At 47.8% G+C, this 19,099-nt stretch overlaps 1 non-coding gene across 1 annotated transcript; it reads left to right on the forward strand.

Annotated features, from left to right (window-relative positions):
* Positions 1-12,310: 12,310 nt before the first annotated feature.
* On the forward strand, positions 12,311-12,448 carry LOC119924057. Its single transcript, XR_005449030.1, has one exon. It is a non-coding gene; the product is annotated as a small nucleolar RNA SNORA7 (small nucleolar RNA).
* The last annotated feature ends 6,651 nt before the right edge of the window (positions 12,449-19,099 follow it).

The raw sequence follows: 19,099 nt of genomic DNA on the forward strand, positions 1-19,099 counted from the left end.
AGCTTAAAACAGTGCTTGGCACACAGTAAGTGCTTAACAAACACCACAATTATTATTATTATCCAAAGTCTCGGGTCTGAATGGTGAAACTGCAACTAGAACCCAGGTCTTTCTGGCTCCCAACACAGTGCTCTCTCTCTCTCTCTCTCTCTCTCTCTCTCTCTCTCTCCATTAATCTGTCGCCTTCCAGGTAATCATTTTAATGTCTTCTTTAACGGCCCCTTCCCCTTTCTAGACCACACGCTCATGTTACCACCCCTACATGCCCAGGGGCGAAATGCAACAGTCCCCTGGAGAAACAGCGTGGCCCAGTGGAAAGAGCACAGACCTGGGAGACAGAGGACCTGGGTTCTAATCCTGTCCCTGCCACCAGTCTGCCGGACAAGTCATTAACTGTGCCTCGGTTTCCTGGTCTGTAAAATGAGAATTCGATACCCGTTTCCCCTCCCTTAGACTGTGAGCCCCAGGGGGGATGGGACCAGCGTGGCTCAGTGGAAAGAGCCTGGGCTTTGGAGTCAGAGGTCATGGGTTCAAATCCCGGCTCCACCACTCGTCAGCTGTGTGACTTTGGGCAAGTCACTTAACTTCTCTGGGCCTCAGTTACCTCATCTGTAAAATGGGGATTAACACTGTGAGCCCCACGGGGGACAACCTGATCACCTTGTAAATTCCCCAGCGCTTAGAACAGTGCTCTGCACATAGTAAGTGCTTAATAAATGCCATTATTATTATTATTATGTCAAATCTGCTTATCAATCCCAGCGTTTAGTACAGAGTAAGTGCAAAAACACCACATATTCCTATTACTCTCTGTGGCTGAAGACTTAAGAAGATAATAAAACCTCCAAGAAATCATTAACCTCTGGATCCTGATAAGTGCTTATGCTGAGAGATGGGAGAGTTCTCCAGGGAAAACAAACATCCATGTGGAATGCCGTAGAGGAATGCTTGGGCTTTTTCCTTGCCCTCCTCACACAGGCCAGAGGCCAAGCCTTTATTTACCCTGAATCGGCCCTTTTGACCTCAACGGAAACCGTTTGAGCCGATCAAATGCAGCAGGGGAGAGTGGCTAAAAGCTGGAGTCCCTCATCCGTCCGTGAGAAGCTTCGTTCGTTTTCCGATCTTTCGGCCACCAGGCTGGTCGAGTGCAAGTGGCGGGAGCCCATCTGAAGGGAGCAGTCAGGATCTGTTTTATGTCCCCGCGTCTCTGAAATCTGGACAGCACTCAATCACCTTGCCCCCTCGTACCTCCTCATACAATCCGGCCTGCACACTTCACTCCTCTAGTGCCAACCTACTCACTGTAATAATAATCATAACAATGATGAGGGCATTTATTAAGCGCTTACTATGTGCAAAGCACCGTTCTAAGCGCTGGGGAGGTTACAAGGTGATCAGGTTGTCTCACGTAGGGCTCACGGTCTCAATCCCCTTTTTACAGACGAGGTGACTGAGGCACAGAGAAGCTGACTTGCCCAAAGTCACACAGCTGACAATTGGCGGAGCCGGGATTTGAACCCATGACCTCTGACTCCAAAGCCCGTGCTCTTTCCACTGAGCTATGCTGCTTCCACTATACCTCCATCTCGTCTCTCTCACCGCCAATCTCCAAGTCCTGCCTCTGGCCTGACATGCCCTCCCTCTGCACATCCGACAATAACTTCCCCCCCCCCCCGCACCATTAAAACCCTTATTGAAGGCACATCTCCTCCAAACAGCCTTCCCCAACTAAGCCCTCTCTTCCCTTTTTTCCACTCCCTTCCGCATTGCCCTGCCTTTCTCCCTTTATTCACCGCCCCCATCCCAAGCAAGCCCACAGCACTTAGATGTACATAGCTGTAATTCTGTTTATTTATATGAATGTCCGTCACCCCCTCTAGACCATAAGCTTGTGGGCAGGGAACGTGTCTTCCAACTCCGTTCTGTTGCACTCTCCCAAGTGCTTAGTGCTCGGCACACAGTAAGCGCTCAATGCATATGACCGATTCATTCATTCATTCATTCATTCAATTGTATTTATTGAGCGCTTACTGTGTGCAGAGCACTGTACTAAGCGCTTGGGAAGTACAAGTTGGCAACATATAGAGACGGTCCCTACCCAACAGTGGGCTCACAGTCTAGAAGGGGGAGACAGAGAACAAAACAAAACATAGTAACAAAATAAAATAAATAGAATAAATATGTACAAATAAAATAGAGTAATAAATAGGTACAAACATATATACAGGTGCTGTGGGGAGGGGAAGGAGGTAAGGGGAGGGGGATGGAGGGGGGAGGAGGGGGAGAGGAAGGAGGGGGCTCAGTTTGGGAAGGCCTCCTGGAGGAGGATCGATCTTCTTCAGGCCATGCCATAGACATCAAAAATGTACCTCCCTTGTAAATCACCTCTTGTGGACTCCTGCCCTCCAGACCAGAAGAGGCTGTCCTCCTTTCATCGCCCTACTAAACTCTGAACCAACTCACACGAAAATGCTTTGCTGCCCAGAGTTTTCGGAGGCTGGGAACCTCAGGGGTTAACGTGCGAAGAGAAGTTCGGTTCCCCGGCTGCTTTGGGGAGGATCCACCCCGTTCTCTGTACCTCAGTTTCCTCATCTGTAATATGGGGATTCAATGCCTGTTTTCCCTCCTATTTAGACTGTGAGCCCCAGGTGGGCTAGGGACTACATCCAACCTGATTAATGCATCTCTATCCCGACGTTTCACAAAGTGCTTAAGGAATGCTATAATAATAATAATGATAATGATGATAATAATCATCACCATCAATCGTATTTATTGAGCGCTTACTATGTGCAGAGCACTGTACTAAGTGCTTGGGAAGTATAAATTGGCAACATATAGAGACAGTCCCTACCCAACAGCGGGCTCACAGTCAAAAAGGGGGAGACAGAGAACAAAACCAAACATACTAACAAAATAAAATGAATAGATATGTACAAATAAAATAAATAAATAAATAGAGTAATAAATATGTACAAACATATATACATATATACAGGTACTGTGGGGAAGGGAAGGAGGTAAGATGGGGGGGATGGAGAGGGGGACGAGGGGGAGAGGAAGGAAGGGGCTCAGTCTGGGAAGGCCTCCTGGAGGAGGTGAGCTCTCAGCAGGGCCTTGAAGGGAGGAAGAGAGCTAGCTTGGCAGATGGGCAGAGGGAGGGCATTCCAGGCCCGGGGGATGACGTGGGCCGGGGGGTCGATAATAATAATAATAATAATATAATAATAATAATAATAACAACAAAGTGGTGAGTCAGAAGGGGGATTTAAGCCAGGCTGTGGCCTTCTCCCTGGAGCCATGCAAAGCCTTTCCCCACAGTGGGGTGATGAGTCACCATCACCACTGCCCTTCATCACAAAGGGGTTTTGAGGACAAATGAGATCAAGTGCTTTGAGATCCTCAGATGAAAGGCTCGCCTGGCATGCCGTATCATTAGTAGGAGACAGACAGGGACTGGGAGACTGGCCTGGAGCAGAACCTCCAATTAAACCTGGTGGGTCAGCGGGCAGCAGGATGTCCTTTGAAGACCCTGGGGAGGAAGGGGAAGACCCTCAGGGAATGGATGGGGAATCAAGGCAGATGTGGGGGGTCCCCAGCACCAGAGACCAGTTGGGTTGGAAGAGCAAATCCACTAAGCACCCTGTGGAAAGGAGAAAGATACGGAGACAATCTAGGCATTTGGTCTGGACCCTGGAGAAGCAGTGCGAACTAGCGGAGAGAGCCCAGGCCTGAAAGTCAGCTCTGCCGCTTGTCTGCTATGTGACCTTGGGTAAGTCACTTCACTTCTCTGGGCTTCCGTTATCTCATCTGTAAAGTGGGGCTTAAGACTGGGAGCCCCATGTGGGACATGGACTGTATCCAACTTGATTATCTCCTCCAGCTCTTAGTACAATGCCTGGCACAGACTAAACTTTCCACAAACACCATTTAAAAAAACCAACACGAAAATACCTTCCCCTCTCCAAACCCAGGGGGTTGGATAAGTTGGGGTGGGGGTGGTCTGTCGACAGAGGGGTAATAATAATAGTAATAATAATAATGACATTTATTAAGCTCTTACTATGTGCAGAGCACTGTTCTAAGCACTGGGGCGGTTACAAGGTGATCAGGTTGTCCCACAGGGGGTTCACAGTCTTAATCCCCATTTTACAGATGAGGTAACTGAGGCCCAGAGAAGTTAAGTGACTTGCCCAAAGTCACACAGCTGACAATTGGCAGAGCCGGAGTTTGAACTCACGACCTCTGACTCCAAAGCCCGGGCTCTTTCCACTGAGTCACGCTGGCTGCCCCCAAACTACCGTGACTTTCACGGCTGGGCAGGGACTGAGTCACCCTGAGCCATTTAGAACTGTCTCCTCCAAGAAGCCTTCTCTGACTAACCTGTCATTCCCTCACTTTAGTCTCCCCTGCACTTGGGTGTGTGTACCCCATACTAATAATAATAATAATGCTGATGGCATTTGTTAAGCACTTACTATGTGCCAAGCACTGTTCTAAGCACTGGGGAGGATACAAGGTGATCAGGCTGTCCCACGTGGGGCTCACAGTCTTCATCCCCATTTTACAGATGTGGTAACTGAGGCACAGAGAAGTTAAGTGATTTGCCCAAAGTCACACAGCTGACAATTAGCGGAGCCGGGATTTGAACCCATGACCCCTGACTCCCAAGCCTGTGCTCTTTCCAGTGAGCCACGCTGCTTTGTTTGAAGACCCTGAGCCACAAACCCTTTGATACTCACTCCACCCCAGCTCCGAGTCTTTATGCCCATCTCCTTAACCCCATATGTTTCCCTTAGCTGTCATTTAATTTAATTTTTGGCCTCCCCTTCTAGACTGTAGGCTACTCATAGGCAAGGATCATGTCTACCAACTCTATTGTATTGCGCTCTCCCAAGTGCTTAGCTCAGTGCTCTGCACACAGAAAGCGCTCTATAAATACCATTGATTAATAATAATAATAACTATGGCATTCATTAAGCTCTTACTATGTGCAAAGCAATGTTCTAAGCGCTGGGGAGGTTACAAGGTGATCAGGTTGTCCCACGGGGGGCTCACAGTCTTGATCCCCATTTGACAGATGAGGTAACAGAGGCACAGAGAAGTGAAGTGACTTGCCCAAAGTCACACAACTGACAATTGGCAGAGCTAGGATTTGAACCCATGACCTCTGACTCCAAAGCCCGTGCTCTTTCCACTGAGCCACACTGCTTCTCATGCTTCTTGCTTCTCTTCAGTCAATCAATTGATTGATTGAAAGCACTGTTTCACTGGTGAAGGGGAAGAATTTAATACGTCCCACCCCTGAGATCCATCCCTTTTTACCTACCCTGATATTTTCCCCTTGGTCCGTTGGTCCTATTGTTTGGGGTGGCTGTTGCAATCCACTGATCCAAGGTATCATTATCTGTCTTCTCCAAGCAGGGCAGAATGGACCCAGTCCATCTCCCAAGTGGGGTTCAGAATCTAAGTAAGAGGGAGTAGGATTTCACCTCCACTTTACCGATGAGGAAACCGAGGCCCAGAGAAGTGAAGTGACTTTCCCAAGGTCGCACAGCAGCAGACTTGCAGATCCGGAACTAGAACCCGGGTCCTCTGGCTCTCAGGCCCGTGCTCTTTCAATGAGGTCACTCGGCTGCTTCTCACCTGATTTGTTTGCATCTCCCACAGCGCTTATCCTAGTATCTGCAGCATAGACAGTGCTTAACTAATTTGAGAACCAGCAGAAGAGGGCCACTCTCCTATGAATCAACATTCTCTCATGGCAGGAGAGTTCATATAGGCTGATGAAGCTTAGAGCTATGCCATATAGGGCGACCCATAATGGAAAGGTCTAAGCCAAAGCACCAGGCAAAATCGATTCAGACCGAAAGAGTCAAAGGCGGATGATCAAGTGATCAAAACGTTCATCAGCGAAAACGTTCATCAATGACAACGACAGAGATTCACGTTTTTACGGCCTGGAAGAAGGCGATGGTAAACCACTTCCATATCTTTGGCGAGAAAACACCCCGGATACACATATAAAGAACAACTTTATGACAGAAGATGGGATGTTCTAAAGAGGGTGTGTCTGTGAAATCGCTATGGGTCGGAAAAAACTTGACGGCATTTGAAGAAGAAGGGAGGGCCCAAGAATTCTCACTAAACCCCCTGCTTCCCAAAGCTCCACTCAGGCCACAGGGATAATGATCTCTCCCCAGCAGATGGAACTCAGCCACTCTGCACACACCCCATGGGCTCTTCCGTCAATCACGAGTATTTGTGGAGTACCTACTGGGCAGAGCAATCAATCAATCAATCAATCGTATTTATTGAGCGCTTACTGTGTGCAGAGCACTGTACTAAGCACTTGGGAAGTACAAGTTGGCAACATATAGAGACGGTCCCTACCCAACAGTGGGCTCACAGTCTAGAAGGGGGAGACAGAGAACAAAACCAAACATATTAACAAAATAAAATAAATAGAATAGATATGTACAAGCAAAATAAATAAAGAGTAATAAATATGTACAAACCTACATACATATATACAGGTGCCGTGGGAAAGGGAAGGAGGTAAGATGGGGGATGGAGAGGGGGACGAGGGAGAGAGGAAGGAGGGGGATCAGTCTGGGAAGGCCTCCTGGAGGAAGTGAGCTCTCAGTAGGGCCTTGAAGGGAGGCAGAGAGCTAGCTTGGCGGAGGGGCAGAGGGAGGGCATTCCAGGCCAGGGGGATGACATGGGCCGGGGGTCGACGGTGGGACAGGCGAGAACGAGGCACGGTGAGAAGTTTAGCGGCAGAGAAGCACTGTACTAAACGGTTGAGAAACTGCACAGTGGAATGATATGATCCCAACCCTTAAGGAGCTAACTCAAAAAAGGAAAATCCTGAAAGACACACACATCCATCCACCTCTTTCAGTTAGCTGGGCTTGTCAGTGCTCTATGCACTCAAACAGTACTCAATGTTGCACCTGCAATGCACTACATAATAATAATAATAATATTAATTGTGGAATTTTTAAGCTCCATGTGCTACTGTACTAAGGGCTGGGGTGAATACAAGCTAATCGGGTTGTACACAGCTCCTGTCCCTCATGGGGCTCATAGTCTCCATCCCTATTTTACAGAGGAGGTGTCTGAGGCCCACAGAAATGAAATGACTTGCCCAAGGTCACACAGCAGACAAATGGCGGAGTCTGGGTTAGAACCCAGGTCCTTTTGACTCCCAGGCCCATGGTCTATCTAGTAATCCACACTGCTTTATTAAGGGCTGAGGAATTGGGGGATGCATAGGCAATGCAAAAGGAGGGAGAATAGAGTGGGAGAAAGGAGAGGTGAATCAAGGAAGGCTTCTTGAAAGTGATGGGATTTTAGAAGGGCTTTGACCGCGGAGAGTCTGTCTAATACGAAGGGAGAGGGCTTTCCAGGCCAGAGGGAGGACGTGAGCTAGAGGTTAGTGGTGAGAGAGACGAGATCGAGGGGCGGTGAGCAGGTTGGCATTAGAAGGGCCAAGTGTGCGGGCTGGGTTGTCGTCATAGAAAATTAGGGAGGGAAGGTAGGAGGGGGCAAGTCGGTTGAATGTCTTAAAGCTGATGGTGAGGAGTTTCTGTTTGCTGTGGAGGTGGATGGGCAACCGCTGGAAGTTCTTGAGAAGTACGGAGGTGTGTAATGTGTGTGTTTTTGGAAAAATGATCTGGAGCAAGCCTGAAGCTGAACGCACCCCCAGAGCTTCTGATAATGTCCTCATATATGCTGGTAATACGGGCAGGGAACGGGTCTGCCAATTCTCTTGTATCCACCAAGCCCTTAGTCCAGTGCTCTCCAAAGAGAAAGGGCTCAATAAATACCTTGGATTGATCGATCTGCTGATGGAACTGGGATCTTAGCAGGTATGCTGACGGAACTGGGATCTTAGCTGGTACAACTCATTCATTCATTCAGGTTGGAGAGGAAAAAGGTGGCTCAGTCTGGGAAGTCCTCTGGGAGGAGGTGAGCTCTCAGTAGGGCTTTGACGGGAGGAAGAGAGCTAGCTTGGCGGATGTGTGGAGGAGCCAATCTTCCCAGACCGAGAGAGGCGGGAGCAAATGGCATAGCCAATGGTCTTTGTCCAGTCAGCATTATCTGACAGCAGTCCTCATCTGAACACAGGGAAACTCTTCCTCCTCAACAAGGAATGGGCATCAGGTACTTAAGAAGCAATCCATCAATGTAACTGTGAGCCCATTGTTGGGTAGGGACCCTCTCTATATTTTGCCGACTTGTACTTCCCAAGTGCTTAGTACAGTGTTCTGCACACAGTAAGCACTCAATAAATGATTGAATGAATTTATTGAGCACTTACTGTGTGCGGAGCACTGTATTAAGCGCTCGGGAGAGTCCAACCGGCAGATGTATTCCCTGTTTTCAAGTGGCTCAACCGGCAGATGTGTTCCCTGTTTTCAAGTGGCTCGCCATCATTGTGGTCTGGTGGAAACACCACGGGCCCGGGGCCTAATCTCGGCTCTGCCACTTTTTGGCTGTGTGACCTTGGGCAAGTCATTTTACACCTCTGGGCCTGGCTTTTCTCATCTGTAAAATGGGAATTAAATATCTGTCCTTCCTTCCTCTTAGATTGTGAGCCCCGTGTGGGACAGGAATTGGGTCCAACTTGATGAGTTAAAAATCCCAGTGCTTAGTACAGAGCTTGGCACACAGTAAACACTTTACAAATACCACTATTATTATTATCATCACTATTATTTTTCTCTCTGTCCCAGGGGAAAATGACTAGAGCTAAGGCCAGGTGGCAGGGGAGAGAGGAAGGTTTCCCAAACGGATGCTAAGCAGGCTTGGCGTTTTACTCCCCAATCAATAAATGGTATTTATTGAGTACTTACTGTGTGCAGAGCACTGTACTGAGGGCTTGGGAGACAATGATATAAAAGAGTTGGTAGGCATGTTCCCTGCCCACAACAAGCTTACAGGCTAGAGGGGGAGGCAGACATCAATAATAATAATAATGGTATTTTTTAAACGCTTACTATGTGCCAAGCACTGTTCTAAGCGCTGGGAGAGATATGAGTTGATCAGGTTGTCCCACGTGGGGCTCACAGTCTTAAACCCCATTTTACAGATGAGGGAACTGAGGCACAGAGAAGTGAGGTGACTTGCCCAAGGTCACACAGCAGACATGTGGGGGAGGCAGGATTAGAACCCATGACCTCTGACTCCCTAGTCCATGCTCTTTCCACTAAGCCACGCTGCTTCTCAATGTTATTATCAAAAAATTATGGATCTGTACATAGTAATAACAATTATGGTATTTGTTAAGCGCTTACTATGTGCCGAGCACTGTTCTAAGCGCTGGGGTAGATACACGGGAATCAAGTTGTCCCACGAAGGGCTCACAGTCCTCACCCCCATTTTACAGATGAGGTAACTGCGGCACAGAGAAGTGAAGCGGCTTGCCCAATGTCACAGAGCAGGCAAGTGACGGAGCCGGGATTAGAACCCACGTCCTCTGACTCCCAAGCCTGTGCTCTTTCCACTGAGCCACACTGCTTCTCCAAGGGCTCAAGGAGGAGTGAAAAAAAGCGCAAGGGTGACACAAAGGGGAGCGGGAAAAGAGGAAATGAGGGCTTAGTCAGGGAAAGTCTCTTGGATGGAATGTGCCTTCATTAAGGCTTTGATAACTATAATCGGTAATTATGATGGTATTTATTAAGCGCTTATAAGGTGTTTAATAAATACGGGGTAGTATCAGAACGATTGCAGATGGAGGTGAGGCGTTCTGGGAGAGATGCGTCCATAGCGTCGCTATGGGTCGAAGACTACTCGACGGCATAAGACAAGACTGTGTTAAGCGCTGGGGGATGTGAAAGAATTTCAGGACACATTTCCTGCCCCACAGTAGGACTCACAGTCTAAGAGGTCTAGAGAGTGGGGATCTTATCCCCATTTTACAGATGCTGATGATGAATGATGATGGCATTTGTTAAGCGCTTACTATGTGCAAAGCACCGTTCTAAGCGCTGGGAGGGGATACAAGGTGATCAGGTTGTCCCACGTGGGGCTTACAGTCTTAATCCCCATTTTGCAGATGAGGTAACTGAGGCTCAGAGAAGTTAACTGACTTGCCCAAGGTCGCAAAGCAGACATGTGGCGGAGCTGGGCTTCGAACCCATGACCTCTGACTCCAAAGCCCGTGCTCTTTCCACTAAGCCGCGCTAGGAATGAAGCACAGAGAGTTACGTGACTTGTGAAAGGTCACAGACCAGGCCTGTGGAGGAGCAGGATTAGAACCCAGGTCCCCTGACTCCCAGACTTGTGTTCTTTTCGCTAGGTCACACAGCTTCTCAATAATAATAAGAATAATAATGGGATTTGTTAAGCACTTACTACGTGCAAAGCTCTGTTCTAAGCGCTGGGGAGAGTACAAGGTGATCAGGTCGTCCCACGTGGGGCTCAGCGTCTTCACCCCCATTTTACAGGTGAGGTAACTGAGGCACAGAGAGGTTAAGTGACTTGCCCAAAGTCACCCAGCTGACAAGTGGCAGAGGCGGGATTCAAACCCATGACCTCAGATTCCCAAGCCCGGCCTCTTGCCACCGAGCCACGCCGCTTCCCTACGACCGATAGTGACGTGAGCCCACTGTTGGGTAGGGACCGCCTCTATATGTTGCCAACTTGTACTTCCCAAGCGCTTAGTACAGTGCTCTGCACACAGTAAGTTCTCAATAAATACGATTGAATGAATGATTGAATGACCTACCACATTCCACTCTCCAACCTCTTATTACACCGCTCTGTACCCTTAAAGTCCACAACAGCAATAAAAATGATGGTCTTTGCTAAGCACTTACTACGTGCCAAGCACTGTTCGAAGCGCTGAGCGCTGTTCTAAGCACTGGATCTGTATATATGTATATATATGTTGCCAATGTGTACTTCCCAAGCGCTTAGTACAGTGCTCTGCACATAGTAAGCGCTCAATAAATACGATTGATGATGATGATGATGGATCGCGGTACCACAATTACATAAACAGTGTAATGGATTTATTTCCACGAATGCCTGTCTCCCCCGCAGACGGTAAGCCTGTTGTGGGCAGGGAATGTGTCCGTTTATTGTTGTGCCGTACTCTCCAAGCACTTCGGACAGTGCTCGGCACGCGATAAGCATAATTCCATAATTCCGATGGAGGGAATGAATGAATTCCCTAGCTAGGGGGAGGGGCAGCACGGGGCAAACCAGCCCAGTTCCCAGGGTCGTCAGAGGCAGCCTGCCTTTTGAAGTGTCCTGGCCACCTATCTCAGGGAGAGGATGTCTGAGGTTTAACAAGGCCACGTCTGCAGAGGCCTTTGAACTCAAGCACCATAAATCCGAGCTCTTTTCACCGCCGCCACAGCCCGGTGGCTCATCTCGAAAGGATGCAGCGAGGAGAGGAGGGCGCCCGGGTTTCCGCTCTGCTGTGAAATAATTAATAATAATTGTGGTGTTTGTTAAGCGCTTGCCACTGTACTAGGCGCTGGGAAACCTCAGGAGCCCGGCAAACTGGACACCGCGGGGAGGCTGGGATCGCCACCAGTTTCTGGCCTTGCGAGCTGTTCCCTTTTGGTGGGGATCACAGGGCAGAAGTGGAAAGAGCCCAGGCCTGGAGTCAAGGGACCTGGGTTCTAATTCCGGCTCCGCCATGTGTCTGCTGTGTGACCCTGGGCAAGTTACTTGACTTTTCTGGGCTTAGGTTACTTCATCTGTAAAACGGGGATTAAGACTGTGAACCCCATGTAGGACAGGGACTGTGTCCAACCTGATCCAGCACTTAGAACAGTGCTTAGTACAGTACAGTGCTCTGCACACAGTAAGCGTTCAATAAATACGACTGAAGGAATGAATGCTTGGGCCATAGTAAGCACTTAACAACTACCATCATTATTATTACCAGTGCTTAGAACAGAACAGTGCTTAAAAAAACACCACAATTATTATCATCAACATTATTAATCCCAGCCCCACCACTCCACTCCTGGGTGGCTTTGGGCAAGTTTCTTAACTCTCTGTGCCTCCGTTTCCTCATCAGCAAAATGGGGATTCAGTAGCATCCCTCTTAGATTATGAAATCCTTGTGGGACGGGGACTGTGTCTGACCTAATTTGTTGCCCCTTTGAGAAGGTGGGAAGTAAAGGAAGATTTCTCCCAACCCAGTTCACAAGCTGGGCTCCTCTAAGGTCAACCTGCTCACCGTACTGTGATCTCAACTATCTCAACTCCCTGGAATTCCTTCTGGCCTCTTCCTGTCCTCTGTCGGGCCAGGAACTCCCTCCCACTTCACATACTGACGGTCTCTTCCCTCTCAGGGTCACATCTGGAGAGTTTCCAGTCCTCTACCAGTCTCAGCTATGGGAGAGAGAGTCAAGCAGATGCCTATCCATTTCATTCCTAGCTTGGGAAGTGGCTGGCGAGTGGAAGGCAATCTGCTATAAGTCAAAACTCACCCTGGACACACTACCAGAATGATTGCAGATGGAGAGCGGGGAGTTCTGGAAGAGATATGTCCGTGGTATCGTTATGGGTCGGAAACGACTCGACAGCAGAAGACAAGAAAGACCACTCTCCCCACCTTCAAAGCCTTATTATAATCCCATCTCCTCTAATCAATCACTCAATAATAATAATAATGATGGTATTTGTTAAGCACCTACTACGTGCAAAGCACTGTTTTAAGTGCTGGGAGGATACAAGGTGATCAGGTTGTCCCATGAGGGGGCTCACAATCTTAATCGTCATTTTACAGATGAGGTAACTGAGGCCCAGAGGAGTGAAATGACCTGCCCAAAGTCACACAGCTGACAAGTGGCGGAGCCGGGATTTGAACCCATGACCTCTGACTCCCAAGCCAGTGCTCTTTCCACTAAGCCAGGCTGCTTCAATGGCATTTATTGAGCACCTTACTATAGGCAGGGCACTGTGCTAAGCGCTTGGGAGAGTACAATATGACGGAGTTTTTAGACATGCTCACTGATCCCAAGAAGCTTATACACCAAAGGAGAAGAGAAACATTAATGTAAATAAATATATTGTAGAGCATTTGGGACAGTACAATACGACAGAGTTTTTAGACATGCTCACTGATCCCAAGAAGCTTATACACCAAAGGAGAAGAGAAACATTAATATAAATAAATATATTGCAGATATGCTCATAACTGCTTTGAGGCGAAGAAAGGGATGAAAACCAAATACTGAAAGGGTACAGATCCAAGGGCATAGGTGATGCAGAAGGGAGAGGGAATAGGGGAACTGAGGGCTTGGTCAGAGAAGGCCTCCTGGAGGAGGTGTGATGATTTTAGGAGGTCTTTGAAGGTGGGGAGAGTGGTGGACTGCTGAATATAGTGACAGAGAGAATTTAAGGTCAGAGGGAGGACTTGAGCACAGAATCAGCAGCGAGACAGATAAGATCAAGGTATAGTTAGTAGGTTGGAATTAGAGGAGCAAAATGAACATTGTGCGTTGGAATAGGAAATCAGGGAGGTAACAGGGGGCAAGGTGACTGAGTGCTTTAAAGCCAAGGGTGAGGGGTTTCTGTTTGATGCGGAGGTGGACGGGCAACCACTGGTGGTTCTTGAGGAGTGGGGAAACATGCACTGAATATTATTTTAAAAAGAACGATCCGGGCAGCCGAGTGAAGTACGTACTGGAGTGGCTTGAGGCAGGACGGTCAGTGAGGAGGCTGATGCAGTAATCCAGGAGGGATGTATTAAGTGGGAGGATGAGTTCTGTTTTGGACACGATAAGTTTAAGGCATCAGGTATCCGGCTAAAAATGTCCTGAAGGCATTTGTTGAAAGCAGCGAGGCCTAGCGGACAGAGCACGGGCCTGGGCGTCAGAAGACGTGGGTTCTAATCCCAGCTCTGCCACTTGTCTGGTTTGTTACTACGGGCAAGTTACTTCACTTCTCTGGGCCTCAGTTCCCTCATCTACAAAATGAGGATTAAGATTGTGAGCCCCACATGGGACCCAGACTGTGTCCAAACTGATTATCGTGTTTCTACACCACAGCTTAGTACAGTGCCTGACACATAGTAAGTGCTTAACAGGTACCATTAAAAAAGCTAAACAACACTCGGCCCCTCCTTTCTTCCTTTCCTGACCACCCCTTTTCAACCACTCGCTCTCCAGTGGCTTTTTCCCACTGCTTTCATGTCTCCCCTATCCTAAAAACCCCCTCTATGGCTCCCTTCAGTTATCGCCCATTTCCCTATCATTCCTCTCCAAACTCCCTGAATGAGTTGTCTCCACCCACTGCCTAAACTTCTTCCCCTCCAACTCTTTCCTTGACCCCCTGCAATCTGTGTTTCCACCCCCCTTGCCCCTTCACCCCCGAAATGGCTCCTAAGGAGGAGCCTTAGGAGCCTCCTTAGAAGGAGGAGGAGGAGGAGGAAGAAGAAGAAGAAGAAGAAAGAAGAAGAAAGAAGAAGAAGAAGAAGAAGAAGAAGAAGAAGAAGAAGAAGAAGAAGAAGAAGAAAGAAGAAGAAAAAGAAGAAGAAAGAAGAAGAAGAAAATAAGAATAATAGTATTTGTCGAGCACTATGTGCCTGGCACTGTACTAGGTGCTGGGGTAGAGACATGCAAATTGGGTTGGAAACAGTCCCTGTCCTACATTGGACTTAATCTCCATTTTACAGGTGAGGTAACTGAGGCACAGACAAGTGAAGTCACCTGCCCAAGGTCACACAGCAGACAAGTGGCAGAGCCGGGATTGGAACCCATGACCTTCTGACTCCCGCGCCCGGGCTGTAGCCACTATGCCATGCAATCTAATCCTCTTCAGCCTCTCAGCTGTTTTAGGCATGGATGGATCACCCCCTACTCCTGGAAACACAATACTAATAATGATATTTGTCAAGCGCTTAATACGTGCGAAGCACTGTTCTAAGCGCTGGGGGGATACAGGGTGATCACGTTGTCCAACGTGGGGCTCACAGTCTTAATTCCCATTTTACAGATAAGGGAACTGAGGCACAGAGAAGTTAAGTGGCTCGCCCAAGGTCACACAGCTGATAAGAGGCGGAACCAGGATTAGAACCCACGACCTCTGACTCCCAAGCCCAGGCTCTTTCCACTGAGCCACGCTGCTTCTAACAATCAATCAATCCATCTATCCAATCGTATTTATTGAGCACTTACTATGTGCAGAGCACTGTACTAAGCGCTTGGGAAGTACAAGTTGGCAACATATAGAGACAGTCCCTACCCAACAGTGGGCTCACAGTCTAAAAGGGGGAGACAGAGAACAAAACCAAACATACTAACAAAATAAAATAAACAGAATAGATATGTACAAGTAAAATAAATAAAAAAATACATAGAGTGATAAATATGTACAAACATATATACATATATAAAGGTGCCGTGGGGAAGGGAAGGAGGTAAAATGAGGGGGATGGAGAGGGGGACGAGGGGGAGAGGAAGGAAGGGACTCAGTCTGGGAAGGCCTCCTGGAGGAGGTGAGCTCTCAATAGGGCCTTGAAGGGAGGAAGAGAGCACTTACATCTAATTATCGAGAAGCTATCAAGAAGCAGCATGACTCAGTGGGAAGAGCCTGGGCTTGGGAGTCAGAGGTCACGGGTTCTAATCCCGGCTCCGCCACATGTCTGCTGGGTGACCTTGGGCAACTCACTTCACTTCTCTGAGCCTCAGTTACCTCATCTGTAAAATGGGGATGAAGACTGTGAGCCCCACCTGGGACAACCTGATCACCTTGTATCCCCCTAGCGCTTAGAATAGTGCTTTGCACATAGTAAGTGCTTAACAAATGCCATCATTATTATTATTATCATCATCATTATTATCCCTGCTCTGCCACTTGTCAGCTGTGAGACTTTGGGCAAGTCACTCAACTTCTCTGTGCCTCAGTTACCTTATCTGCAAAATGGAGATGAAGACTGTGAGCCCCACGTGGGACAACCTGATCACCTTGTATCCTCCCCAGTGCTTAGAACAGTGCTTCGCACATAGTAAGTACTTAACAAATGCCATGATTGTTATTACCTTTGGCTTCACTGACCGTGTCCTCTCCTGGTTCTCCTCCGGTCTCTCGGACCGCTCCGTTTCAATCTCTTTCAAGGGTGCCTCCTTGGCCTCCCACCCCCTGACTGAGGGAGCTCCTCAAGGCTCAGTTGTGCGTCCCCTTCTAGTCTCCATCTACACCCACTCCCTTGGCGAACTCATTTGCTCCCATGGCTTCAACTACTGTTTCTACAAGGATGATTCCCAAGTCTCCCTCTCCAGACCTGACCTCTCTCCTCTGCAGACTCCATTTTCCTCCTGCCTTTTCTATTCGGATATTTCGCCAACACTTCACACTAAACATGTCCAAAACAGAACTCATCTTCTCACCCAAGCCTTGCCCTCCCTCTGACTTTCTCATCACTGTAAAGAACACCACCAACTTCCCTCTCACCAGCCTATAATTTGGCATTTCCTTGACTCTTCTCTCTCATTCAACCCTCAGAGTCTGTCACCAAATCCTGTTAGTTGGTTTAACCAGGACATCTTTAGTAGCCACCCTTTCCTCTCCATCCTCTCCAACTAAATTATTTAATCAATCAATCATTTTTATTGAGTGTTTACTGTTTTCAGACTTTGAAATCCAGCTTCTCAGTGGTGCCCAATTAGTCAGTGGCATTTATTGGGTGCTTATCGTGTGCACGCTTGGGAGAGTACAGTACAACAGGATGTGCATCTAGCTCTACTTTTATTTATTCTGATGACTTGACACCAGTCCACATGTCTTGTGTTGTTGTCTGTCTCTCCCTTCCAGACTGTGAGCCCACTGTTGGGTAGGGATCGTCTCTATATGTTGCCAACTTGTACTTCCCAAGCGCTTAGTACAGTGCTCAGCACACAGTAAGCGCTCAATAAATATGACTGAATGAGTGAATTGGTTGGTTACTTTCTCTGCACAATGAGCGTACTGCTTAGAGATCTTCAAGAAGAATATACTGTGGTGAAGGGGAGACTATTGCTACCTGTGAGATCACTCTAGGCAGTAAGCCTCATTCCATGGCTCAGTGGAAAGAACACGGGTTTTGGAGTCAGGGGTCACGGGTTCAAATCCCGGCTCCACCAATTGTCAGCTACGTGACTTTGGGCAAGTGACTTAACTTATCTGTGCCTTAGTTACCTCATCTGTAAAATGGGGATGAAGACTGTGAGCCCCCCGTGGGACAACCTGGTCACCTTGTAACCTCCCCAGCGCTTAGAACAGTGCTTTGCACATAGTAAGCACTTAATAAATGACATCATCATTATGATTATTATCCAAACTGGTATCTCGGAGATCCAAGCATTTATCATATCCTGCCTTGATTACTGCATCCTCCTCCTCACTGACCACCCTGCCGCCTGTCTCTTCCCCTCCCTAGTCCATACTTCACTCCGCTGCCCAGATCCTTTTTCCAAAAAAAAAGTTCCGTCCGTGTCTCCCCACTCAAGAGCCGCCGGTGGTTGCCCGCCCACCCCGGCATCAAATAGAAACCCCTGACCGTCGGCTTTGAACCGCTCAGTCAGTTTGCCCCCTTCAAACTCCCCTCGCCGATCTCCTACCGCACCCCAGCGCGCACACTTGACTCCCCCAAAGCCGACCTACTCACCGCACCTCGAACTTCGAGGTCGTCTATCTCGCTGTTGACCCCTTGCCCACGTCCTCCCTGTGGCCAGGAAATCCCTCCCCCTTCACATCGGACAGATCGTGATTCTCCTTCAAAGCCTTACTAAAAATCACATCTCCTCCAAGATGACTTCCCTGACTAGTCCCTCTTTTCCCCTACTCCCGCTTCCTTCTGTATTGGAGAAGCGGCGTGGCTCAGTGGAAAAAGCACGGGCTTTGGAGTCAGAGGTCATGCGTTCAAATCCCGGCTCCACCACTGGTCAACTGTGTGACTTTGGGCAAGTCACTTAACTTCTCTGGGCCTCAGTTCCCTCATCTGTAAAATGGGGCTGAAGACTGTGAGCCCCATGTGGGACAACCTGATCACCTTGTAAATTCCCCAGAGCTTAGAACAGTGCTCTGCACACAGTAAGCGCTTAATAAATGCCATTACTATTATTATTACTATTATTACTGCACATAGTAAGCACTTAATAAATGCTGCCATTATTATTATTATTATTATTATTGCCTGTGCATTTGGATCTGTGATAATAATAATAATGGCATTTATTAAGCGTTTACTGTACCTCTAAAGCATGATATTCACCCCAACTTCAGCCCTCAGCACTCACGTACACATCCTTATACTCTGCCATTTCCCCTAATTGTAATTTACATTCAAGTCTGTTTTCCCATCTACACTGACCACACCAATCACTCAGTAGTATTTATTGAGCATTTGCTATGTGCAGAGCACTGCTCTAAGCGCTTGAGAGTACAATACAAGAAAATTAGCATCTTCCAACTCTACTGTACTTTCCCAAGCACTTAATACAGTGCTCTGCACACAGTGACTGATTAAAAAGTACCAATGACAGATTTATTCCATGACACTTCTTCAGTAACCAGAATCTAGAAATGAACCAGAATACTAACAACCCTTCTTCAAGGAGCTTCAACTCTTTCTGGGACCTGTAGCTGCCATCCAACTGTTGGAAAGGGATTAGAAAAACCTGAAAAGATAAACATCTGGAACAGTGTAAACGGGCGATAATTAGGTTGCACAAACTTGCTCCTCTGGGAGCAGTGAAAGAGTCTGCGTTTTGCTGACTGCTAAAAAAATTCCATTTAATTAACCAAAAATTGCTTCTGCTTGCAGTTCTCTTATATTTGCTTGAAGTCAACAGCTGGATGATATTCCTTTACTTTCCCACCTCCGCACTTACGTGCTTAAATGCAACACACACACAGAGTCCTCAACAAGATACCGAACAAATAACAGGCTTAGACCCTGACTACAAATATCAAATTCTCAATGAAGCCGTTTTTCAAAGCATTTCTCTTGTAAATAATAATAATGATAATTTTAAAGCACTTACTAAGCAGTGGGGCAGATATAAGATCATCGGGTCGGACATACTTCCTGCCCCACGTGGGGCTCACACACTAGGTAAAAGGGAGTAGGATTTCATGTGGAAAGAGC

This window comes from Tachyglossus aculeatus, chromosome 2 (genome assembly GCF_015852505.1).
Source record: "Tachyglossus aculeatus isolate mTacAcu1 chromosome 2, mTacAcu1.pri, whole genome shotgun sequence".
NCBI lineage: Eukaryota > Metazoa > Chordata > Mammalia > Monotremata > Tachyglossidae > Tachyglossus > Tachyglossus aculeatus.